This window comes from Colobus angolensis, unplaced genomic scaffold (assembly GCF_000951035.1).
Source record: "Colobus angolensis palliatus isolate OR3802 unplaced genomic scaffold, Cang.pa_1.0 Scaffold230, whole genome shotgun sequence".
NCBI classification, from domain to species: Eukaryota; Metazoa; Chordata; class Mammalia; order Primates; family Cercopithecidae; genus Colobus; species Colobus angolensis.
Window position 1 is genome coordinate 2,433,501 of NW_012115489.1, and position 25,427 is coordinate 2,458,927.

The 25,427-nt window shown below is 34.5% G+C and overlaps 1 protein-coding gene across 1 annotated transcript in view; it reads left to right on the forward strand.

The window, feature by feature from the left end:
* NIPBL (Nipped-B homolog (Drosophila)) overlaps positions 1–25,427 on the forward strand; it is a 195,033-nt gene that overhangs the window by 54,271 nt on the left and 115,335 nt on the right. The gene's annotated exons all lie outside the window — the stretch shown is intronic.

Consider the following 25,427-nt stretch of genomic DNA (forward strand, 5'->3'; position numbering starts at 1 on the left):
GTTTAGAGCTAGATAAAGGAAATTAATATCTCTAGATGCAATTTTGCTTTACAACTTTATTGAGGTATGATCCACTTAATATAAACTTCACCTGTTTAAGTATACAATTTGATGGTTTCCACTTTTAGAACCTTTTCATCAGTCCCCAAATTTTCCTCAAGCCTATTTGTAGTGAGTTCCCAACTCCCACAACCCTCTCCAGTTCTGGCAACTACTGATTTGCTTTTTGTTTCTATAAATTTTTCTGGACATTTCATCTAAAAAGAATTATACTGTATGCAGTCTTTTGCATCTGGCTTCTTTCACTTTGCGTGTCTTGAGGTTCATTTATGACATGGCATGTATCAGTATTTTGTTCTTTTTTATTGCTGAATGGTAGTTCATTATAGTGCGATATGTTGTCTATACACTAGTTGGTAGATACTTATATAATTTCCAGCTTTTTACTTTTATGAATAATACTTTTTTGAGTATTCATGGAGAAATCTTTGTGTGGACATACGTTTTTATTTATCTTGGATACATTCCTAAGAATGGAATTGCTGGACCATATGATAAATTAACTTTTTAAGAAACAGCCAAACTGTATTCCAATGTGGCTGTATCATTTTACATTTCTACCAGCAATGTGTAAGGGTTCAAGTTTCTCCACATCTTCATCAACATTTAATATTGTCTGTCTTTTTCATAATATTACGGCAATTTAATGGATGTGTCATGGTATCACTGTGGTTTCAATGAGAGTATACCTAATGACTAATGATATTGAGCACTTTTTTTTTGTATGTTTATAAGCCATTCATATGTATGTGTTCTTTGGCGAAGTGTCTAAGTAAGTTCTTTGCCCATTTTAAAAGTTGCATTATCTTCTTGTTCACTAGTGAGAGTTCATTGAATTTCTGAATACAAGAGCTTCATCAGATTTGTGATTTGGCAATATTTTCTCCCAGTCTATGGCTTGGTCTTTTCATTTTCTTATTGATATCATTTGAACTACGAAAGTTGTTAACTTTAATGAAATCCAGTTTATCAATTTTATCTGTTATGGCTCATGTTTTTGTTATCTAAGAACTCTGCCTTGTTTTTGTCATCTAAGACCTCTGCCTGACCCAAGGTCGCAAATGCTTTCTCCTATATTTTCCTTTAGATGGTTTATAGTTTAAGCTCATACATTTAGGTATTTGATCCATTTGAATTAATTTTTGTGTGTGATATAATGGTCTGTTTTGTTTTATTTATTTTTGCATGTAGATGTCTAGTTATCTAAAAATCATTTGTTGACAAGACTGTCTCTTATTCCATTGAATTTTCTGGGCATCTTTGTGAAAAATCTAACATAAATGCAAAGATTTGTTTCTAGACTCTAAATTCTCTTCATTGATCAATCTGTATACCTGTCCTTATATTAATACCATACAATCTTGATTACTGTAGCTTCATAGTAAGTTTTGAAATTGGGTAGTATAAGTTCTCCAACTTTTTTCTTCCCCAAATTATTTTGGCTATTCTAGATCCTTTGTATTTTCCTGTAAAGTTAGGATCCACTTATTTCTACAGAAGAAAAGAAAAAACAGCTGGGATTTTGAAAAAGATTATGTTGAATCTATAGATCAATTTGAAGAGGATTACCATATTAACAATTTTGAATTTTCTAATTTATGAGCATGGAATGTTAAACATCTTTTTGACTCAGCAATGTCTTATAACAGTGTGCAAATACAAATCTTGTACCTCTTTTTAAAAATTTATTCCCAAATACTCTTCATGGTCCTAGTTTGAGTGGAATTGTTTTCTTAATTTCATTTTTGCATTTTTGCTAGAATGTAGAAATACAACTGATTTTCGTATATTGAGTTTCTATCTTGTGATCTAGCTGAGCTTTTTTTTTTTTTTTAATTCTAGTTGTTTGTTAGTGGTTTCTTTGGATTTTCTACATACTGGACAGAGTCGTCTGATAATGCAGTTTCATTTCTTCCTGTCTAATCTGAATGCATTTAATATCTTAAGTTATTTTCTTTTTAAGATGTGTTACTTTTTGGTGTTTTGCTGTACTAAAACCTACAGGACAATATTCAGTGGAAGGAATAAAAACAGGCATCTTTGTTTTTCTCCTGATAAGGAAGTTAGCTGTAGACTTGTCATTGACACTCTTTATTACGTTGAAAAAGAGCCTTTTTATTTCTAATTTTTGAGAGTTTTAAAAAATAATGAATAGTTGTTGGATTTTGTCAAGTGTTTTTCCATGTCTTTCGAAATGATCACGTAGCTTTAGTTGTTATTTCTATTAATAAGATGTTTTACATTAATTTATTTTTAGATGGTTAACCACCCTTGCATTCACAGGATAAATCCCATTTGGTCCTAATGTATAGTCATTTTTATATGTTGCTGAATTTGGTTTGCCAGTTTTTAAAAAATAATTGTTGTATATGTGTTCATGAGGGATATTGGTTTGTAGTGGGTTTTTTTTTTTTTTTTTTTTTGCATTGTCTCTGTCTGGCTTTGGTGATACCAGACTCAGTTGGGAAATATTCTCCTCTAGTTTATAAAACAGTTTATAAAAGTTTGCTATTCTTTTATAACATTCATTGGTGAAGATCATCTGTGCCTAGGCTTTTCTTAGTGTGAAGATTTTTAATAAATAGTTCAATTTTCTTATTTGTTAGGGATCTATTCAGAGTTTCTATTTCTTGTTGAGTCTGTTCTGATAATTTGTCTTTTGAAGAATTTCTTTTTTCTTTTTTTAAAATATGAGTTATGTAATTTGTTGGCTTAAAGTTCATATTCCCTTTTAATTCTTTCTTTTTGTATTTTTTTGAAAAGGAGTCTCAGTCTGTCACCCAGGCTGGAGTGCAGTGGTATGATCTCGGCTCACTGCAGCCTCTGCCTCCTAGGGTCAAGTGATCCTCCCACCTAACCCTCCTGAGTAACGAAAACCACAGGTGCGTGCCACCATGCCTGACTAATTTTTGTATTTTCTGTAGAGATGGGATTTCTCCTTGTTGCCCAGGTTTCTCTCAAACTCCTGGACTCAAATGATCTGCCCGCCTTGGCCTGGAAAGTGCTGGGATTATAGGCATGAGCCATCGTACCTGGCCTTCCCTCTTAATTTCTAAAGGATTGGTGATGATTTCCCCTCCTTCATTTCTGGTTTTGGTAATTGGTGTCTGTTCTTCTCTCTTACCTTCCTGGTCATTCTATTTAAGGGATTGTCAAATTTTGTTGATTTTTTTTTTTAAGAACTAATTTTTGAATTCATTGGTATTTCTCTGTTTTTTGTTGTTGTTTTCTGTTTATTTTTATTTTAATCTTTATTTTTTTTCTTCTTCCTGTTTTTGATTTTGTTTGCACTTTTTCTAGTTTCTTAAGGTATGAAAGCAATAGATACTGATTTGAGACCTTTCTAATATAGGCATTTCAAGCTGTAAATATTCCTACAAAACTGCTTTAGCTGTATCCAATGAAGTTTGATATGTTGTGTTTTCATTTTCATGCAGTTTTAAGTATTTAATTTCTCTCATGATTTCTTCTTTGACCCATTGATTTTCTCAGATTTCTTTCGGTTACGGATTTTAATTTTATTCTTTTGTTGTCAGGGAACACCCTTTATATGATTTGTTGTAAATTTAGTGAGATTTATTTCTTGGTCCAGCATGTGATCAATTTTGGAGAACATTCTTGTGTGCTTAGAAGGCATTGAGTATTCTGTAGTCTTTGAGTGGAGTGTTCTGTAAACTTAAGTTAGGTCATTTTGGTTGATAGTGTTGCTGAAGTTTTTTACATCCTTGTTAATTTCTCTCTAGTTATATTTATCATTCAGTTCTGTTGGTTTGTGCTTCATATATTTGGCAGCTTCGTGGTTAGGTATGAACACATGTATAAATGCTGTATCTTCCTGATGTACTGACTCTATCATTATGAAATATCCCTGTTTTTCTTTGTTACTATTTATCTTTAAGTCTGTTTCATCTGCTGTTAATAGCCACTCCAGCTTTTTTATTGTTTCTGTTTGTATGGAGTATATTTTCTATTATTTTACTTTCAACCTATTTGTATCTTTGAATCAAAGAGTGTCTTTTGTAGAAGTATATAATTGGATCTTGTTATTTGAACCAATATGATAGTTTTTGGCTTTTAATTGTCATATTTAGTCTATTCCCATTTAATGTGATTTTTGATATGAGTGAATTTATTTCTGCCATTCTTCCTTTACTGCCTTCTTTTGTGTTAAATATTCTTTTAGTGTGCTATTTAAATTCTTCTGTTGATTTGTTTTTTGGTTTTTTTTTTTTTTTTTTTTTAAAGAACAGAGTCTCATTCTGTTGCCCATGCTCAAGTGTAGTGGCTGTTCACAACTGCCATCATAGCATACTATAGACTCAAACTCTTGGCTCAAGTGATCCTTTCCCTTCAGCCTTGTGAGTAGCTGGGAGTACAGGCATATAGGAGTGCATTGGAGTACACAGTTGTACACTAGTGCATGCAGCTCTCTTGATTTTTTTAAAAACAACTTTTTAGAGTTATTTCCTTGGAGGTTACTATAGGGATTATAATATGCTTCTTAATTTATCACAATCTACTTGTATAGTTAAATTTTTATTCCAGTATAGTAGTAGAAAAACTCTCCCTTTAATAAAGTTTAGAGTAGATAAGTTTTTAAAAACAACTGTTTTTTTAAAATGTACTGTTTTTAAAATCCTAATTTTTATACTTAGTAAATTTTATACTTAATAATTCTATTTTATGATATTTCTAAACTATGGTATCAGTTCTGGTTTGTTTTCTATATCAATTAACATTTAGCTAGAATTTATTCTGTATTAACATTAATTAGCATTATTAATTATTACCATTAATACTGACATATGTCAGCATTTAGTGAAATTCTAGCTAAATGCAGTGTCATATTGAATTCTGTTATGAGTTTCATGGTTACTTATAATAAACTCCCAGTTTCCCCATTACACAGTAGAATGGTATTTTTCCAATTTGAACTCTTAATTCTAAATTTTCTTCTACCTTTAAAATTCTGTGATTCTATTTGGTCAAAAGTGTCTATAGAAACAATACTTAATTTGATATGTTTATATAGCAGTTATTCAAAACTTACTCATCTATTATTTGCTGACATCTGATGAGATATAGTTCTAGAGACGTTTTTTATTTCCGGACTTTAGTCTTGGATGGATGAAAATTTGATCTGATTTCAGGAAAGAAAAAGGATTGTAAATTAGAATCCATAACATGGTGAAAGAAGTTTGTTTTTAATGTCAATGTAATGGTAGTAATTTTTGATAAAGAATTTAATTTTTTAATTTAAGTAACTAAATCTAAGGCTGAGCAGATTTTTCTGTATGGTTTCAGACACCAGTAGTGAAAATTACCCAATTCCATTTAATTTAATAGCAGTAAGATATCAGTTGGCTTTTATTATTTAATCTTCCTTGCTCCTTATCAAACTATACCACATTTACATAAGTAAAAACTTACTCATATTGCTAGCTTTTTGTGGAACTGTTTTAGATTTTATTCTCAATTTTCCCAAGGATTTTACATTTTCATTCCATGTAAAACTTCAACTCTTATTTTTCTTAATAAGAGTATTGCAGGGAGCAGTTTCTAGGATTAACTGATAGGTCTCTGTTAAAATGAGGTTCTCCTTCTAATAAAAAAGAGATGTGACGTGGCGAATGTAAGCTTAACATGTAAAGATCATGGTATTAAGATCACTTGATATATGTTTGCATATGACCACCTGGTGTCATCATTTTAACTACATGAACTTGCTCAGCATCCTGACTTCATACCCTTTAACCTAGTGTTTGATTGTATAAGGCGTTGTGTTTTTCATCTAATACATTCTCTAGCAGTTTTGTGTTTCATTTCAACCTGGTAACCATATGACCAGCATTGTGCTAGGTATTATGGAGAGATTTCAAAAATTAATTTTAAAAAATTAATTAGACAAGATTCTGTACTTAAGGTGCCAATGAAATGATTAGAAAGAATGTAATTATGCATGGCTGGATGCTGACTTTGTGTGGTCTAATACAGGAATTCATTAAAGGAAAAGATTGTGAAGTAAAATGGTAGGTAGAGGATGGTTTCCAGGAAGAATTGGAACTTGAAGGATGGTAAGTAAAATGATAGAGGAATAGAGGATAGATAGATTTTGTCTAGGTGTAATGATAAAATAGCAACATAGACAGTCCTTGATTTACAGCGGGTCAACTTTACCATTCGGATTACTAATGAATGGGAGCAATGGTAGAAAATCTAAGATTACAGATAGTGATTTTTCATTTTAGAAATATTTGAGCAATAACATTTTAAGGGGAAGTGATTGTCACGTTGACACATTCACACATTGGTACTATAAGAATTTTTAGTGCCAAAAAAGAATCATGAATGAATTCCCACATAATGAAGCAATAAAGAACTTTCAGAGGCCATGGAAATAATTCAGTATTTAAAGAGCTATAGGTAGACCTGAGTAGCTAGAGTTAAGAAGTTATCAAAGATAATGAACCATTAGAGAAAGTGGAGTCAGTAGAGTCAATCTAAGGTTCAAGAAAGAAGATTGAGTCACAGAAACCAAAGAATGAGTTACAGGATAAGACTCACTCACCACATGCGTTGAATGTTGCAATACTGTTTTTCTTCTCTTCAGTGTCCCTCTTTTCCTCCTTATAGCTTAAATTCAAAGGTCATTTAATCATTCCCTTGCATACAAATACCTTCAGTTCCTTCGCTCCTCTCTGTTTTGGCAAAACCACAGCTTTGGTTAAATCTCACCCTTGCAGCTAAGTGGTACTGGAGAAGAATTCAAAAAACATAATGACTGGTCTTACTTTAAAGGCAGTGGGCTCTTAATGTTACCCAGCAATTGTACCACACTTCTTTGATCCATTCACTCTCCTAGATGATTGTTTCATTCTTTTTCCTCTCCTGAAAACCTCCAACATCTCTTCCTCATCAAGGCAATCAGAAAAGCTTTCATAAGTACCTGACATCACATTTGTCCTCCCATTCTTTGTTAAACCTACCCTAAACAGGTTTCTGCTCTTCTGTCCCACCATTTTCAAAATGGGTCTTCTCTAAGTCACCAGTAACTTGCATCAAGTCTAGTGGTCAGTTCTCAGACTTCAGTATTCATTGACCAGTTGATGACTCCTCTGGTATTGGGGGCTCTCTTCATTTTGCTTCTAAGGTACCATATTGTGTTAGAATTGCTGTATCAATCCCAGTGCCAACACAGAACACAGAATATCCAAGGTTTCTTTTCAGTTCTTTTTGTTCTTAGAATATATTCCAGTATATTTGTTTCCTAGGGCTGCTATAACAACTTATAATACCATAAAGCTGGTGGCTTAAAACAACAGAGATGTATTCTCTCACAGTTCAAGGGGCCAGAAGGCCAAACCAAAATGTCAGTGTGCCCATTCACCTTCTAAAGGCTCTAGGAAAGAGTCCTCCCTTGCCTCTTCCAGCTATTGTAGTGGCTCCAGGGATTCTTTAACTTGTGGCTACATAAAACCCCAGTCTCTGACTCTATCCTCATGTGGCTCCCTTAGTATGTCTGTCTCTTTCTTCTATCTTATATAAGGGTGTGTGTCATTAGATTTAGGGACCACCCTAAATCCAAGATGATCTCATCTTGAGATCCTTTATTACATTGGCAAAGACCCTTTTTCCAAATAAGGTGACATTTATGGGCTTCCAGTGGACTTATTTGCAGGGGGTTGCAGGTTTTGCATTTCAATAAACTACTCAGTAATTGTATAGTTATAGTACTGTCATCACAGTTACTTGAAAAATTTTTGTGTGTGATTATGGTATTATTTGATATATAGTTGAGTTTGTTTGTTGCTGTTTGTGTTGAGTTTTAGGATTTGCTTTTTCATCCACTAATCAATAATATTGATTTTTGAGTATATGTAACATACACAGTCATGTACCATATGATGACATTTGGTCAACAACAGACCATAATGATTGAGGTCCTATAGGATTTTAATACCGTATTTTTACTGTACCTTTTCTATGTTTAGATACACAAATACTTACTATTGTTTTATAAATGGCTACGTATACAGTACAGTAACATGCTGTATAGGTTTGTAGCCTAGGAGCAATAGGCTATACCAGTAGCAATAGGTGTGTAGTAGGCTACACCATCTAGGTTTGTGTAGGTATATTCTATCATGTTTGCACAGTGATGAAATTGCCTAATGGTACATTTCTCAGAACGTTTGTCCCTGTCATTATGTGACACATAACTGTGTGTGTCTCTGAGGTCAAAGTTATTATTAGGAGGATATGCCCAAAATTCTCACTACCATCCCATTTTACCTTTCTTGTGGATAACCATTTTATGATTACTGTCAAGTTTATCTTGACCTAACAAGTAAGTCTGGATAACCTCATCTTAATCATGGGACAAAAACAAGCGAACTGCCCAGAGTTTCTGTCTTTAAAATGGTGATAACAAGACTTATTCATTGGATTATATTGAAGATTAAATGGGGAAAAAAAAACTAAAACAACTAGCACAGTGCCTGGCACATAGTAGATATAATTTCCTTTTTTCCCCTCTGTACCTCATAATATAGGCTATGTATTGCCTACAGTTAGGGAGGCTAATCAGTTTGTTCACATATAGCCTTTTCTTTCTATAAAGGAGAATTTGTGGTGTATTAAACAGGCATTATAAAATATTGCCCAGACGTTTTATCAATTTTTTGGCTTTTAGCTCCGGAAACTGTAGATAGGATTTATCTATAGTTAGTAGCACTGGTTTGTAAATTTGGAATCTTGATCCACTCATTCATTTATGTATTAGAGCAAAGTCAGACTTATTTTAAAAACAATTCTAACCTGCCTGAGGCTTCTGTCTAGAAGTGGAATGTATTTTGGGTAAGCTTCTTAAACTTCATAAAATCAGCTTCTTATTTGTTCCTTGCCTTAATTGATAAAACATGTACTTCTGCTCTTAATGATATTCAGCCATATACTCTTGACAGTCTAAATTTTTCTAACACTCAGTTTTGAGAAATGTATTAATGGAGGACTGACTAAAGGTTGGCATTCTCTGCATTCCTCTGAATATTTCAAATTTTACTTTTAAGTTAAACCATACCATTGGGGATCTGTGTGCATGGATTGCATGATTTTGACCTCCTGTTAACTTTGCGTTTACTGGATTGTACTTTTAGAATGTGATTTCCCCCGCCCCCCAAGAAAAGAGAAGAAAAGGAGAAGTCGCCTAAAACAGATCTTTAATTTTTTTAGGAACGCTATTAAGGACCTTCTCCATTATGTCATTCAGCGTCTTTCTGAGGACTTACTAGGTGAAGTTACTCTCTGATTTCTGCATCTTGGAAAAGCCGTACTTCGGAACAACTACTAATTCACTTTTATTTTACATACATAATATTTTCTTCTTTACCTTGCTAACAAGGAGACTAAAGCCTTATTTTAGGACCAACTCTTGGAGTTTGGAGAACAATGTCTGTTTCTGTGTGCCATTTTTATTTATTTTTGATATCAAAATGTATCCTTTGCCCGGAATCTTTCCCCTGTTTATGTTTAGTCATATGTATGCATCAAAATTACCTGAAGCACTTATTAAATACCAGCTCCCATCCCTGAAAACCTTGGGTTCAGCGGGTGTAATAGATTGCATTAATAGCACCAGTTCTTTGCCATGTGACTGTACCATTTACCACCTACTCCTAAAGGGGCAGATTATATTTCCTTGCCCCCTGCTTTGGATTTGGTCATAGGACTCACTTTGGTATTAGTGGGCATGACATGACCAAAGGCTTGAGTAGCACTGGCAGGATTGGGCTCGTATTTTTGTGCCTCTATTATCTCCAAAAGACCATGTCCAGCCCACTGGTTCCAGGAGAAAGGTTGAGAAACTGTAGTTTTAGGCCAGTACATATTGAAGTATTTAGGGGAATGAACTTTGATGTTGTCACCTCTTAAATGGTTCAAGGGAGACACACCACACACACACGCACACACACACAGACGCACACATGCACACACACCCCTGACCACTACCACCATACCATGAGTGAGGAAGGGAAACAGGAGGAAAGAGTTTGTGATTGTTTAAGCAGATGGAGCAAAATGGAAACAATTGGTGAATCTGGTTAAAGATTATGGTAGTTTCTTGACTAATTATGTAATTTGTTAAGTTTGAAATTATATCAAAAGTAAAAGTTATCTCTTCCACCGAAAAATGTGAAAACATTTAAAACCCAAAGAAAATTGTTCTACAAAGTTTCTAAATCAACTAGTTTGAACATTAAACTTTGTTCAGTGATAAAAAATCTATACTAATGAACTAGGTACTGTCCAGAATCCACAGAGTATTACTGTTTTTTAAATTTTTAAATTTTGAAATAATGTAGATCCATAGGAAGTAGGGGAAAAATGTACAAGGGAGTCATCACCCAGCTTCTCACAATAATAAAAATTTTATGTAACTATATTACAGTTTCAAAACCAGGAAACTGACATTGATACAATCCAGGAACTTGTTCATATTTAACCAGGTGGATATGTACTGTTGTGTGCGTGTACGGCAGTGGTGTGTGTGTACAGTTGTGTGTGCATGTAGTTATGTGTAACAGTATCACACTCAACTTACTATTCTATCACTGTAAGCACTACTTTGGGTGCTATCTCTTCATAACCACACCTGCGCTCTTGTTTTTTGTTGTTGTTTTTTCACAGGGTCTTGCTCTGTCACCCAGGCTGGAGTGCAGTTGTGCAGTCACAGCTCACTGCACCCTCAACCTCCCTGGCTCGAGTGATCCTTACACCTCAGCCTCCCAAATAGCTGGAACTACAAGTGCATGCTACCACACTCGACTAATTTTTGTGTTTTTTGTAGAGGTGGGCTTTTGCCATATTGCCCAGACTGTTCTTGAACTCTTGGGCTCAAGCTATCCATCTACCTCGGCCTCGCAAAGTTGGTACTCCAGGCTTGAGCCACTGCGCCTGGCCCCCTTGGGAGTTTTCAGCCCCTGGCAACCACTAATCTTTCCACCATCTCTATGATGTTATTATTTCAAGAATGTTACAAAAATGGAATCATGTAGTTTGTAGGCTTTTGAGATTGGTATTTTTTCTACTTGGTGTAATTTCCTTTATATCATCCAAGTTGATATTTTTACCAATAATTTTTTTCCTTTTATTGTTCTAGCATTCCATAGTATGGATCTACTGTGGTTGGTTTAACCATTTCTGCATTGAAGGACATTTGTTTCCAGCTTTTGGCTATTATGAAATTGTCTTAGTCCATTTTGTGCTGCTCTAACAGAATATCTGAGACTGGGTAATTTATAAAAACAGAGATTTATTTCTTACAATTCTGGAGTCTGGCAAGTTCAAGGTTGAGGGGCCCACATCTGGGGAGGACCTTCTTGCTGCGTCATCCCATAATGGAAAGTGGAGGAGCAAGAGAGCACAAGACATTAGTGGGGAGAAATAGAAGGGGACAGAACTCTTCTTTTTATCAGGAACTCACTCCTGAGACAACAACATTAATCCATTTATGAAGGCAAAAGAGTCCTTGTGAACTAATCACCTCTTAAAGGTCTCAACACTGTTGTATTGGGGATTAAGTTTCCAACAAATGAACTTTGGGGGATGCAGTCAGGCCATAGCACAAGTAAAGCAGCTGTCAACATTCATTTGCAGGTTTTTGCATGAACATAGTTTTCATTTCATAAATACCCAAGAATGCACAATTGCCCTTTTATTTAGCATTTAGATTTTTCCTTTAAAGTTTATTCTGAGGCAATTATTTTCATACTTTATTTGTTAAAAACTATTGTTCTTTCCAAGGCCTTAAAGCTCTAATTCTGTAAACATAGTTATTGTAATTTCAGGCTAATATTTTTAAGGAGTATACATATTTTATTACATGTATTTAAGAGAGAAATGGATTCAAAACTAAGCAACTTTTAAATGTGCCGTGCTTATTAACTAAGATATGTGTGTGAGTAGCCAGTAGATTATTTTTTGAAGTAGCATGAGTCAAAATAAGTCAAATTGAGAGCGCCTTCAGCTTGTCTGTCAGGTGAGGAATGAACTAATTTGTATGTACCTTTTCTCCCTAGTCTTGTGTCAGTCCATCGCTGTACTAGTTAGATAATCTTCTTTCCTTAGCTAGGCTCTGTCCTTCTTCAGGGACTTGAACATGCTAAGATCCTCATTTCTTCTTCCCCCTTTGCCTATTTAACTCTTACTTATGAGAATTCCTTAATGAGGCATTTCCTCCCTCCTCAAACATAAGTTTAGTTAACCTTTTTTTCTTCTCTTGCAACAGTTTTTGTTTTGTTTTGTTCTTCATATGAAAAACAGCTAGGACTCTGGAATGTTAAGAGTGGGGATTCTGGAATCAGACTTGGGCAAGTTACTTAATCTTTATGTGCCTCTGTTATTAATTATCTTAAAATGAATATAAAAGTAGTACCTAATTCATAAGATAAGAATTAAATGAATTAAAATATGTAAATCCCTTAGATAACAATGCTAGGCATATATTAAGCACTATGTTAGTATCATCAAATGTCGTTACTGTTATGGAATTTATCACAAATATGTAATTATATGTTTCGTAGTGATTATTCAGTGCATCATCCCTACTGGACTCTTAAGGTCTGTGAGGATATGTCTATGTGGTTTACCACTGTATCCTCAACAACCACTGATGGTCCCTGTTGTAGGTGTTAGGTATTAAGTGCATGATAGTGAATACATAAAGGTTTACTTTTTTAAAAAAAATCTGGAAATCAGGTAATCAAAAAGAAAGAAATTAATCACTTAGTAAGTTTCATCTCCCAGTGATAAGAAAACTTAGGTAAAGAGAGGTTAAACTATTCCTTCAAGTTCAAGCAATTCAGTATTCTAATTGAAAGTGTTGTGTTTCCTTTTTAAGTCTAGTTTTGCTTCTGTATTTATGTGTCATCATTAATTGTGTTAAAACATAATTTTAGAAACCGATCTTTCTATATCCCTCTTTTCTATACCTCCCAATTTTACTTCAATTTCTTAAACAACAATAAAAGTCCCCTGTAACATAAGATAAAGCTTTTCTTCCTAATTATCTTCTTTAGGTACTTTAAAAATCAATCAGCTATCACATATTCTGGACCCCTATTGAGTTAATATCCCAAGACTTTCAAAACCCAGAAACAAAAAAAAAAAAACCACCAAAAATGCTGTTTGGAGAGATTCAGGTTTAATTAAAGAGTCTGTTCAGTGCTTTTGCTGTTTGAAATCATTACCTGAGAAATTACGCTATAATACATGGTCATTTGATTTCTGTTCCCATTAGCCTTCTACCCTGGGATATATGACTATTACATTTTTTTTTTTTTTTTTTTGAGGCGGAGTCTCGCTCTGTCGCCCAGGCTGGAGTGCAGTGGCCAGATCTCAGGTCACTGCAAACTCCGCCTCCCGGGTTCACGCCATTCTCCTGCCTCAGCCTCCCGAGTAGCTGGGACTACAGGCGCCCACCACCTCGCCCGGCTAGTAGAGACGAGGTTTCACCGTGTTAGCCAGGATGGTCTCAATCTCCTGACCTCGTGATCCGCCCGTCTCGGCCTCCCAAAGTGCTGGGATTACAGGCTTGAGCCACTGCGCCCGGCCTACATTTTCTTTTTAATAATCTGTGTTTCATAGTACGTTTACTTTTGTGGAACTCTATTATTAAATCAGAAATCTCACTTAAAATTTAAAAATTTATTTTTCTAACAAACAATTGGTATTACGAAACTAAATTTTTAAAATTTTATGTGCAGAAAGGATATAGTATTTGATGTTATCAAAACTTGCATGTTGTGATTGGTTCACTGACCATGAGTATATTAATTTAGAAAAAAATACATCCCTAATTTATATCATATTTAATTTGTATACTTGTCATGTAATGCAGGGGTCTAATGGAAAGCCTAGAAAGGTTACTGTAGGTAATGAGTCACAAGTCACTTTTCTCCATTGATAGCTTCTTTTTCTGTAAATCGAACTACTTAAAATAATTTATAAACTTAGATCCTTAGTAAAAAGCTGTTTTTTATTGGTTTAAGTTGACTTTTTAAAAATTTATCTTCCCTGGCCAGGCGCAGTGGCTCATGCCTGTAAGCCCAGCTCTTTGGGAGGCGAATGGGGGGTGGATCACCTCAGGTCATGAGTTTGAAGCCAGCCTGGCCAACATGGTGAAAGCCCATCTCTACTAAAAATACAGAAGTTAGCCGGGTGGGGTGGTGCCTGCCTATAATCCCAGCTACTTGAGAGGCTGAGGCACAAGAATCGCTTGAACCCGTGAGTCAGAGGTTGCAGTGAGCTGAGATCATGCCACTGCACACCAGCCTGGGTGACGGAGTGAGACTCTGTCTTAAAAAAAAAAAAAAAAAATGGCCGGATTCAGTGGCTCACACCTGTAATCCCAGCACTTTGGGAGGCCAAAGCAGGCGGATCACTTGAGGTCAGGAGTTTGAGACCAGTCTGGCCAAGATGATGAAGCCCCGTCTTTACTAAAAATAAAATGCTGGGTGTGGTGGCAGTGCACGCCTGTAGCCCCAGCTACTTGGGGGAGCTGAGGCACGAGAATCACTTGAACCCTGGAGGCAGAGCCCAGATTGCACCACTGCACTTCAGCCTGGGTGACAGAGTGAGACTTTGTCTTAAAAAAAAAAAAAAAAAAATTATCCTCCCTAAAAAGCTATTCCAGTATCTTTTTTCACATTCATTAGTTATATTATTTAGTGGTTATATGTAGTTCTTTTGAACTGTTTTCTGAGTTTTTGAAACCAATTGCAGAAATACAGCCCGAGGGAAACATGGTTTAGCAGTAGTAGGACTGAAAAAAAGGTTTTTTTTGTTTTGTTTTGTTTTTTGTTTTGTTTTATTTTTGTTTGTTTTTTTGAGGTGGAGTCTCACTCTGTCACCCAGGCTGGAGTGCAGTGGTGCCATCGCAGCTCACTACAAGCTCCGCCTCCCGGGTTCATTCCATTCTCCTGCCTCAGCCTCCTGAGTAGCTGGTACTACAGGTGCCCATCACCACGCCCAGCTAATTTTTTGTATTTTTAGTAGAGACGGGGTTTCACCATGTTAGCCAGGATGGTCTCTATCTGACCTCGTGATCCGCCTGCCTCGGCCACCCAAAGTGCTGGGATTACAGGCGTGAGCCACTGTGCCCGGCCAAAAAGAAGTTTTAATTATTGCTAACCTCACTGTGAGACTGTAGTATTTTGTACCTAACAAAAAAGTTTCCGTAGTAATCCTTAGTAAAAAAAAAAAAACAAAAAACCTTCTATTACAGAAAACTGTATAGTTGTTATACTGTACTTTTAAATTTTTGTTGTTTTTTATAGTCATATTGTTTTTTCTCACATATTTTCAGTCCACAATTGGTTGAATCCATGGATGTGGAACCTGTGAATACGGAAGGCCAACTGTACAAAAAAGACCCCAGAATTAATAAGTAAGGTTAGTAAGTTTTCAGGATACAGAATTAATATACAATATTGTATTGTATTTCTGCATCCTAGCAATTAACAATTGGAAATCAAAAATTTGTCAATTATAATAACATCAAAAATGTGAACTACTTAGGAATAAATCTGAAAAAGTATGTGAAAGCACCATAGACTGAAAACTAGTAAACATTGCTGAGCGAAATTAAAGAATATCTAAATTAGTGGAGATATATACATCATTTGTAGATCATAATGCTCAATATGGTTATCAGTTCTACCCAAATTGTTACATAGATTAAATGCTATATCTATCATATTCCAAGCAGCTTTGTAGAAATTAACAAGATGATTCTAAAATCATACATATGGATGTAACTATAAAAAAAAAACCCTAGAATCAGAACAGTTTGGGGAGGGGGAATAAATTTGTACTAAAGCAGAGATATTGATTAGATAGTTGGATATGAGTCTAGTATATGGGGAAGAAGTCAGATTTAGAGATACAAATTTGGGAGCCATAAGCACAGAAGCACTGTTTTAAAATCATACCACTGAATGAGGTCAACAGTAGAGTACGGAGAGGAAGATAAAAGGAACCAGAAGAGGATTCTGGAGTGGCCAGGTTAGTCAGCAGAACTAGGAGAATGTGTTGTTCTGGAAAACAAGTAAAAAATTATTCAAGGAGGAGAGAGTGATCAACTTTGTTGATTACTAGGTCACATCATTTGGGGTGAGAGGCTTGCCCACTGAATATAGCAATTTTAGTGCCATTGCTAACTGTGGCAAGATATTTGGTGGAATGGAGAATAAAAACACATATGATTATGGGTTCCAAGAGAAAGTAGGAGAAGAATTAGGGATAAATATAAACAACTGAGGTAATTTTGCTCAGAAAGGGAACAGAAAAATTAAGCCATTGTTGGAGGGAGATTATAAGGGTCAAGATAAAGGGTGGGGTTTTTTGGGTTTTGTTTTTATTGAGAGTAGGGAGAATTATTTGCATATATATGTTTTATGCCGATTGGGATTATTCAATATGTGGAAAAATGGATGATGCAGGAGAGAGGAGAATTGCTGAAATGGTATTTTTGAATGAGTTAGAGCAGGATAGAGATCAGTATGCAGATTATGCATAAGTGATCCATGATTGTTTGCACCTCTTCCATGTATACCCTTTCTTGATTGCTCCTTCATGTGCTTTATTAATGATCTTACCTATTTAATTGGGAGAGTTTCCTAAAGTATCTGAAGCATATTCCATGTTCTCATACTAGATTGTCTGGAAGAATTGAGGATCAAAAATCAAAGTAGCCAGAGTTTCTTGAAAAGATTCTTAAGGCAGCCAAATTCCAAATGGCTAACAGAACCAAAATGGCAAAGACTATTACATACTTTTATAACTTAATTTTAATATTAATATAGAAGTCTTGTTCACAAGTTTTTCGTATATTTCACATATATCTCAATAAAGTTTCCGTTTCAGTATTTAAACAAAAAAACCCACACACTTCGGGATCTTTTTCTTTCTAATATTGTTGAATAATCAGTTCAGAAGAATCTGGCCAATCTTTGATGTGCTAGTAAAAAAAAAAAAAAAACTGAATTTTTAATTTTCCCACTTATTTACATTAGTTGAAAGTGTGCCCTCTTGTGGACTATTCAGTAATTTTCACGTAAAAGGCTTTTCCTTTTATATTGCAGACTGAATTAACTGTATATCACATATGTTTTGGTCAAAAGTTGAGATCTAGATCTTAATTTTATAGTTCTTTAAAACCTAAACCTCATTTGGAAATAAACAGTCATTGTTTGATTTTGCATTTCTAATACGATTGTATATGAAACAGTCATAATTATAACAGTTTCAACCTATATAAGGGACTTGGAGACAGGCTATTTCTTTTGCAGTATAAAAGAAGATGAGAAATAAATTTTGTTTTGGTGTGTTGGGGGTGGGCTAGGAATCCAAACAATTCATAGATGTGCTTGGAAATTTCCTCTGTAGCCTCTATGTACAAATAAATTTATAAAAATGAAATTCCAGGACACAGGACTATATTTTTCCTGAGGTAGTTTGTAGTTTTGTATAGTTTGGTACAATTAAACTTTGTGTAACTAACTACAGGCCTCTGCAAATCCATTTCACTGTATAACAAACTGGGACTATTTAAAGTTATTTGAAGTTTTATTAAAGTCAGTTCATAGAAGTATATAGTTTTACTCATTGTTTTATTTCTCAGCAAACGTGCACATATTTTATAAACTGCTTTTGAGAAACCCTACATCTCAACCTTATTTACTTAGTGGTAACTTTTCTTTCTCTGCATAATAGTACTCAGCAGTGTAAATATATCCTTCTAATACATGTTATAAATATGTGATATAGCTACGCTGTTGGGACACACATATACCTTATTGGTATCCAGCATGGTGGCTGCAGAGAGCTCAGGGTTCCAGAAGCAAAGCAAGTGTCTCAAGAGAGTTTTAGAACTTTGCTTTATTTTGCATTTTAAAAATTTATTGGAAGTAATTTGGAACTTTAGAAAAGCAGAAATGTTTTAAAGAAAGTGAGAATTTTTACAGTGCAACTTATTGGGAACTTTTTGTTTTTGAACTAGAATTTGAGGAAGATCCTTTCAGAAGTATCTTAAATAGCATGTGAAAAATCTGTTCTTGAATAGCAGGCAGGGAAAAGGAATCTGAAGGTGGCTTGACTGAAGTGAAAGGATTCTGCTGGAGAGGTGCCACTCTCTAGGGACTCACTGACCTATTTAAAATAGTAAGTAGTACCACATAGATTTATTTATTTACTTAACCTGTGTAGCTATTTAGCATTTATATCCCACCTATTTCCTAAAAGGATTTTAGGTGGTTTATAATGTTAAATGTAATATAAACTAGGACAATAAAAATATATTAATTTAAACTTTTTTAAAAATTGTTTAATGTGAGAAGGCTGAGCAAAGGGCAAGGAGAACCTTTTCATTCTCGCCCCCAGAAATCTTGCTCCTCCCTTACTAAAGCTTTCAGTCATCTCTCCAAGTGGTGGCAGGGCAATTCTAAGGTCTGACCTTAGTTCTTAGCATAGTATGTTAACAGATCTACCCTTAGTTTCCTGACCCACCAGGACTCTAGCAAACTTTTCTGTTACCCAACAGGTTGGGCTGCAGCCACACTATAACAAGGTCTGAATCTCAGCCTTGTGAGATGAGTATGCTTTTCCAAATTCTTACTTTCCTCAGATATTTTCCCATCTTAACTCCATGGATGGTAGCTGCTTTCCTGTATTTGCCATTCCTGTATTTTGTAGAATCCTTTTTATACCTTCCAGTTAACCATTTTTTACTACTTAATAATTCTATATATTAAATTTTTCCTGCTCAAAAACTGTGTGTGTATATATATATATATGTACTTAGTTTTAAGCCTTTCCTCCACCACCAAAAAAATTAACATTAGCAAAGAAGGTGTTAATTAGTTAAATATTCCACATATATGAAATTTCAGTTTATTCAAAATAGTGTTATAATCACACAAGGTGACAATATAGTATAAAGAATGCTGAACTGGAGATCAAACACTTATATTCTAGTCTTGGCTAGTGAATTGCTAGCTCAGAGACCTTGAAAAGACACTTATCTTCTCTGAAGAACTTTTACTGTTTGCTGTAGGTTTATCTTTTTTCCATAGCAGTGTAGATGTTTCTCAGTTTTATGTCCTTTAGACAAACATAAGAATGTAAGATTTGGTTAGCAACACCTAAGTTCAAATCCTGTTTCTGCTGCATGCTGCCTGTTTAGCTGTAGACAGAGTTTTTAGGCCCTGAAACTTAATTTTTGCATCTGTGAAATAGTAATAATCTTTATAGTCCTTTGATATTGGAATGATTAAGGAAAGGGATGTATAAATATCTGACACATAACAAGTGCCAAAAAAAATTTCCCCCACAGCATTACTTTATTTCTTGCCTGTCTAATCTATTATAATGTAACTGTTATCAACCCTCAGTAAATCACTTCCATAACTATAGCTATAGTTCAGACCATTTTTGTCACATTGTGAATTTCCAAATTCCTGCTTTAGACATCTCCAACTAGATATTACATTGGCATTTAATCTGAACAAGTCCAAAATCACACCATGGTTACATGTAAGTACTGCAGTATTCTAACAGAACTTTCTGCTTCCATCCTCTGTCTCTGTCTCTTCCTCCCCCACCCTATCTTCCTTATCACTATTAAATTAGTCTTAACTGAAAGCTTAAGGATGTGGAAAAAGATATCAACATTATATAAGAAACTCCCTTGCAGGCTCCAATTGACCTTTCTGGCCATATGCTCTGTTTGTGAATATACCTTGCATGTTATATTAGTCTTTAGCACCTAGCTCAGTGTACTTCATAGAAGATGCTTAACATAGGTGATTTTTTAAATATTCAGAGAAATCTATGTATATGTAGCAGCAACAGGAGACTTACTAATTTTTTTATTTTATCATAGTTTATATTACTGTTTTCCTGAATCATAAAGTAATATTCTAATCATAATAAAAGTCCAAGGATACAGATAAAAATACCACCAAAATAAGAATTCCCCAACATCTCAGAATATACCTGACCCCTAATCATTGTTAAAGGCTTAATAATATTCTTTTTTTTCCATGCATAGACCATCATTTTTATGAAAATGTGTTTTAAGGAAAAGTATTTAGCTTGGTTGATGAGCTTATGATGTGCACATTGATATTTTTGATTAGCAATATATCTTTAATATCTTGTCTTGAATTTTAAGAATCTTTGTCATTCTTTTTTATTTTAGTGCCAATTTGTGGAGAGATTAAAATATAGAATCATCACTGTAAAGTTGGTTCAGGCTTTAATTCAATGATTCTTTCTCTTTTCTGCCTCTGAAATATGTACTCCCTTTACCACATTCTTGTGGCCAAACTCAAATTTTAAAGGGCAGAGGATGTTTCCGTCTTGTTAACCATTGTACTTTGCTTGCCTAGCATAGTGTCTGACACAGTAACATAAGATAAACATTAATTGGATGCGTCATGAAGGACTAAATATTTTAGAAATAGTATGTTGTGTTGGGGTGCCGCTTATAACTCAGGGGGTACTTACAGGGTTGAATGAAACTGTTATATAACCTGATGTAGCATTTTAAACCGTTAACTATTAAGCATAGTAAAAGGAAAATGCTTTAGTTATGTAAAGACAAGATGAAGCAGATTTTTCTGGAAAACAACACAAAGTAGAGTTTAAAGCAATTTCAATTATTAAATTACTAAGACAGATTGAATAGTTGTTATGGGAGAAGTTACCAAAATCATATCTTACATCCATCATGTATTTAGCTCATTATTAGTGTATTCGAAGATGGAGGAAATAAGGGGTTTGTGCTTGGTAAGATTTGTTAAAATGTCATTGTGCAAATTTTGAGAAGAAAGGTTATGAACTTAGCATAAAAAATATCATTGTGTTTACTTACTCATTGTAATCTTGTATCCAAAACTGATTTTCCTCAAAGTGAATTTTGCTTTCTGCTCAATAGTTCAGATCAAGAAGAAAGGTAAGAGTAATTGAAGTGCCATAGAAGTGTGAATCACATACTAAATGTGGTTATAAAGTAAGGAGCCTAACTCCATAAAGCCAGAGTCACCATACTTCACTGTCACATGGTACAGTATACTGACTAACAGTCTTTTAAACTGGATGTTTCAGTCAACCTGTAAAATAATATTTAAAAAAGAATGAGACAGATCTGCATAAATGAAAGATTTCCAAGATAATATACATGGCAAAAGCAAGATGCAGAAGAATATATAATAAATAACAGCTTGCATTTAACGAACATTTACTACATGCCCAGCACAATTCTAGGAACTTTACACATATTATTTCCTCCTCACAGCAAAATTTAATAATAGTTACCTACCTCTTATATCAGAGATGAGGAAACTGAGGTGCAGAGATTAAATACGTTGTCCAAGGTTGTGTAATAAGTGGGGGAGCTTGGATTCAAATACACAGCCTAATTAATCTCTTTTGTTTCTTGGCCGTATATTTTGAGTATATTGATTGTGTATGCATAGTAATCTCTCATGGATGTACCGTCATTTGTTATACTAATAATATTGTTATACATTTTAGTTGTTAGTTTAAGTGTCCATGTACCAGATAGCCTGGGTTTGACTCCAGCTGTATGACCTTAGGCAAATTATTTATCTTCTCTGTACATCACATTCTTCATCAAATAGAACTGTAATATTAGCACCTCAGGTTCATATGAGGATTAAATGAAAGTACATTAAAGTGTTTATAACCGTTTTATTACATAGTAAGTGTATTTTTTAGTCACTAAAATGTAGTAAAAATGTTGTGGGAATATCTACATGTGTATGTTTTTCAGCATGTATATGATTATTTCTTTAGGATATATTTCTAAAAGTGAAATTGTTGAGAAAAAATTATGCATGTTTTTAAGGCTTTGGTTATAGGGTGCAAAGTGGCCCTCCAGAAAATTTATCTACCATCAGATAATAAGAATGCCTTCTATTCCAAATCTGTCCCAATTTTATCTTATTATAATCCCTACTGATACTGTTTTATTTGCATTTCTTTTGTTTGCTTGAGGAAGTCGTAAATTTGATAGTGAAATTAAATGAAGAACTAGAGTCTTTAAAAATCTTAGCAAATGCTTAAAAGTTCCCTTCAGACTCATTAGAATGGGCTAAATTGATAATTTACTATAATATCTTACCCTAATTAAGCATTCTTTTAATTAAACCTCAAGCCATTCTTAAATTTAGTTTATAAATGATTTCTCACTCAATGTGTTTTGTTTGATTTAGTTCTTAGTATTACAACAGTTAGATTTTTTTCTGCTTTCTGTCTCCAGTATTTATATCTCCTACCTTATGATTTAAGTAATTGTAGGTGAGAAGGCCCAAGACTGTGACTTGTAATACTGTGGTGAAATATATACTGGGATGCCAAATAATTAGTTATAATAGATCTTTCAGAAGTAGGAATTATTTGTATTGAAAAGATGCCTTTCCCTCTATTTGTTTCGAAAAGACTCCTGTTCTTCCTCTCTTCTCCCAAATCTATTTAGTAATGCTGTTAACTTTCTGGATCACTCACTATGTGCCAGGTGGTATGTCAGATGATACATTATTTTATTTTATTCTCATCACCACTTAGGAGGTGGGCTACTTTCCTCACTCTTCCATTTTTTCAAATCAGCAGCTCTCAGATGGCTTTACCTGGTGACCCACAATTTAAAAGACATTTTACCTGGACTCACAAAGCACTGTGCAGTATACCCTTATATTTCTATTCCCTCCATTCCTTTCAGTGTTCAACCCACTAAATTTATTTTATAATCTACTAATCGGTAACCAATCACAGATTGTAAAGCACTACCTTAAGTGACGGTTTTAAAGCCCTCATTAAAATCTTCTTTACAGTTTGGTTGCTGTTTCATTCTGGACACATGTCAGCTTCAGTTTTACAAAAAACAGTATACTTTCACAGAGCCAAGCAGTCCAAAACATTATTCAGTCCAGAGCCAAAAATGTCATAGCTAGTTAGTTAGGGGTGTGTTTGTTCATGTTTGGAAACCTAGGAACACTATTTCTTGATGGACCTTGGTCACCTTCCAACATAAAGTAGCAACATTTCCACAGATTACTTACATTTATTAAAAGCTGTGACTTTAGCTAAAATTGTGACCTCATTTCTACCAAATTCCTCTGCTGTTCTTCAAAATCTTGGATTCCAGTGGTATTAGCCATAGTTCAGCAGTGAAGATCAAATGTTTTTGTCAGTAATCATCTATCAACATGTAATTAAAGCACTTTAAACCAAGTAAGTATTGTTGCTCTCCCGCCCTTTCCCCTTTACTCCTAGTATTTAGTTAACATCAGTATTCAGTGCATTTTTATATCACTGTGAAAAGCACAATCTTGTGGTTAGGCTTATTAATCTTCTAGTTCATATATGGACAACTAAATACATACTCATTTTTAGGCTAAAAATCCTAGGGGTTGGATCTGCTCTATTTGTGACTCACCTGGGACTTAAAACAGTCAGGTAGCCCACAGTAGAATCCTCTAGCATATTACTCTTTTTAGGTTCCTAGCCTCTGAGTTAAATAATTAAATATTGAATATGGCAGTGTACATGTACAACAGTGAGTTGTATATGAATAACGATATTTTTGTGATCTGTAAGTCATTTTCATTCAATGATTTATTTCCATTAATTACTAAGCATAAGTTGGAACTTCCTTATTAGTATAAATTTATGAAAAGTTCATTGTGTTTTGATGACCTTTATCAGGAAATTTTAAATTCCAGCCAACTTTTTAAAGTGCTTCATGTGACTGCTAACTATGTTGCATTAAATTTCTTTAGTAGTTGTTAAAGAATCAAATTAATAATTTCAAAGAGTAGAGTCCACAGTGTAGCAAATGGACAAATATAGAATAGCTAGTAGTGATTATAGCTTTCCTATATTATTTCCTGTGCCTTTTCCTTTCAGTGGGCTTCTACTAGAAATTTTGTCAGTCATTCACCAAAGGAAAGTAATGTTTTTTCCCTTAGCTGGCAATTGGTAAAGAATGTACATATAAAGATCTTTAAACTGTAAAGAAAAAAGAGGAAATGATTACCACAAGGACAAGATAGTGAATACCCCTAGAAGGAACCAGAATGCTAGCCTTTTGGATGGTGGTTCTATTTCTTTTTTTTTTTTTTTTTTTTGAGACGGAGTCTTGCTCTGTCGCCCGGGCTGGAGTGCAGTGGCCGGATCTCAGCTCACTGCAAGCTCCGCCTCCCGGGTTCACGCCATTCTCCTGCCTCAGCCTCCCAAGTGGCTTGGATTACAGGCGCCCGCCACCTCACCCGGCTAGTTTTTTTGTATTTTTTAGTAGAGACGGGGTTTCACCGTGTTCGCCAGGATGGTCTCGATCTCCTGACCTCGTGATCCGCCCGTCTCGGCCTCCCAAAGTGCTGGGATTACAGGCTTGAGCCACCGCGCCCGGCCTTGGTGGTTCTATTTCTATGGATGCTTACTTTATAACTCTGTTAAATTCTGTGTGTGTGTATGTGTGTGTGTGTGTGTGTGTCTGTGTGTGTACCTGTTTAATGTGCCTTTTTGTTCAATAGATCTTGTATTTATTGTACCTGTTTAATGTACCTTTGATCAATAGGTCTGATATTTATAATAATCATGTTTGGGGCAAAGGAAATTCTTAATTTTAACTCCCTGTATAATTATACATTAAAAAAACTCTTATTTGCAATGTTGCATTCAGACATATAAGTAAGGGAAATTATTAGTATTATGTCATTTGAATGTTTGACGTTTACAACTCAAAAACTTAAGAGGTTCTCTTAAAAGTAACTGACTAGCAAATACAACCTTTAAAAGATAAATATTTAAGCTTTTTAAACTGGAAGCTACAGTTCAGTTTTCAATCTTAGCTCTATGGCTTAGTTGATGTAGATTTCCATTTGCTGATTAATTTATAAAGTAAAAGTAACTTAATGAAAGCGTACTTTCGATTAATGTATACATTGTTAAAATATTATCTACTTACAAAAAAGGGTTTACCAAGTACTGTTAAAGGAAAGATAAATGTTTTACAAGCCATATGTTGAAAATAAGAAGAGAAAAGTGTGGAACTGTGGGGTCTTTGAACAGAATAACAAAGTGTTCAGTTTTACAGAATGTCTTCATATGTTTTTCTGTGTGTATAGAGAGAGAGAATTCCATCACGATAAATACTAAACATTAAAGTCAGTTAAGTCATTTGTATGGGGAACATTAAAAATGTTAACACATATCTTTGTCCTTTCTGTGGTTGCATATTGGTTATGTGACTTATAAGAAACATGTAGTGATAGTTGGAAAGACAA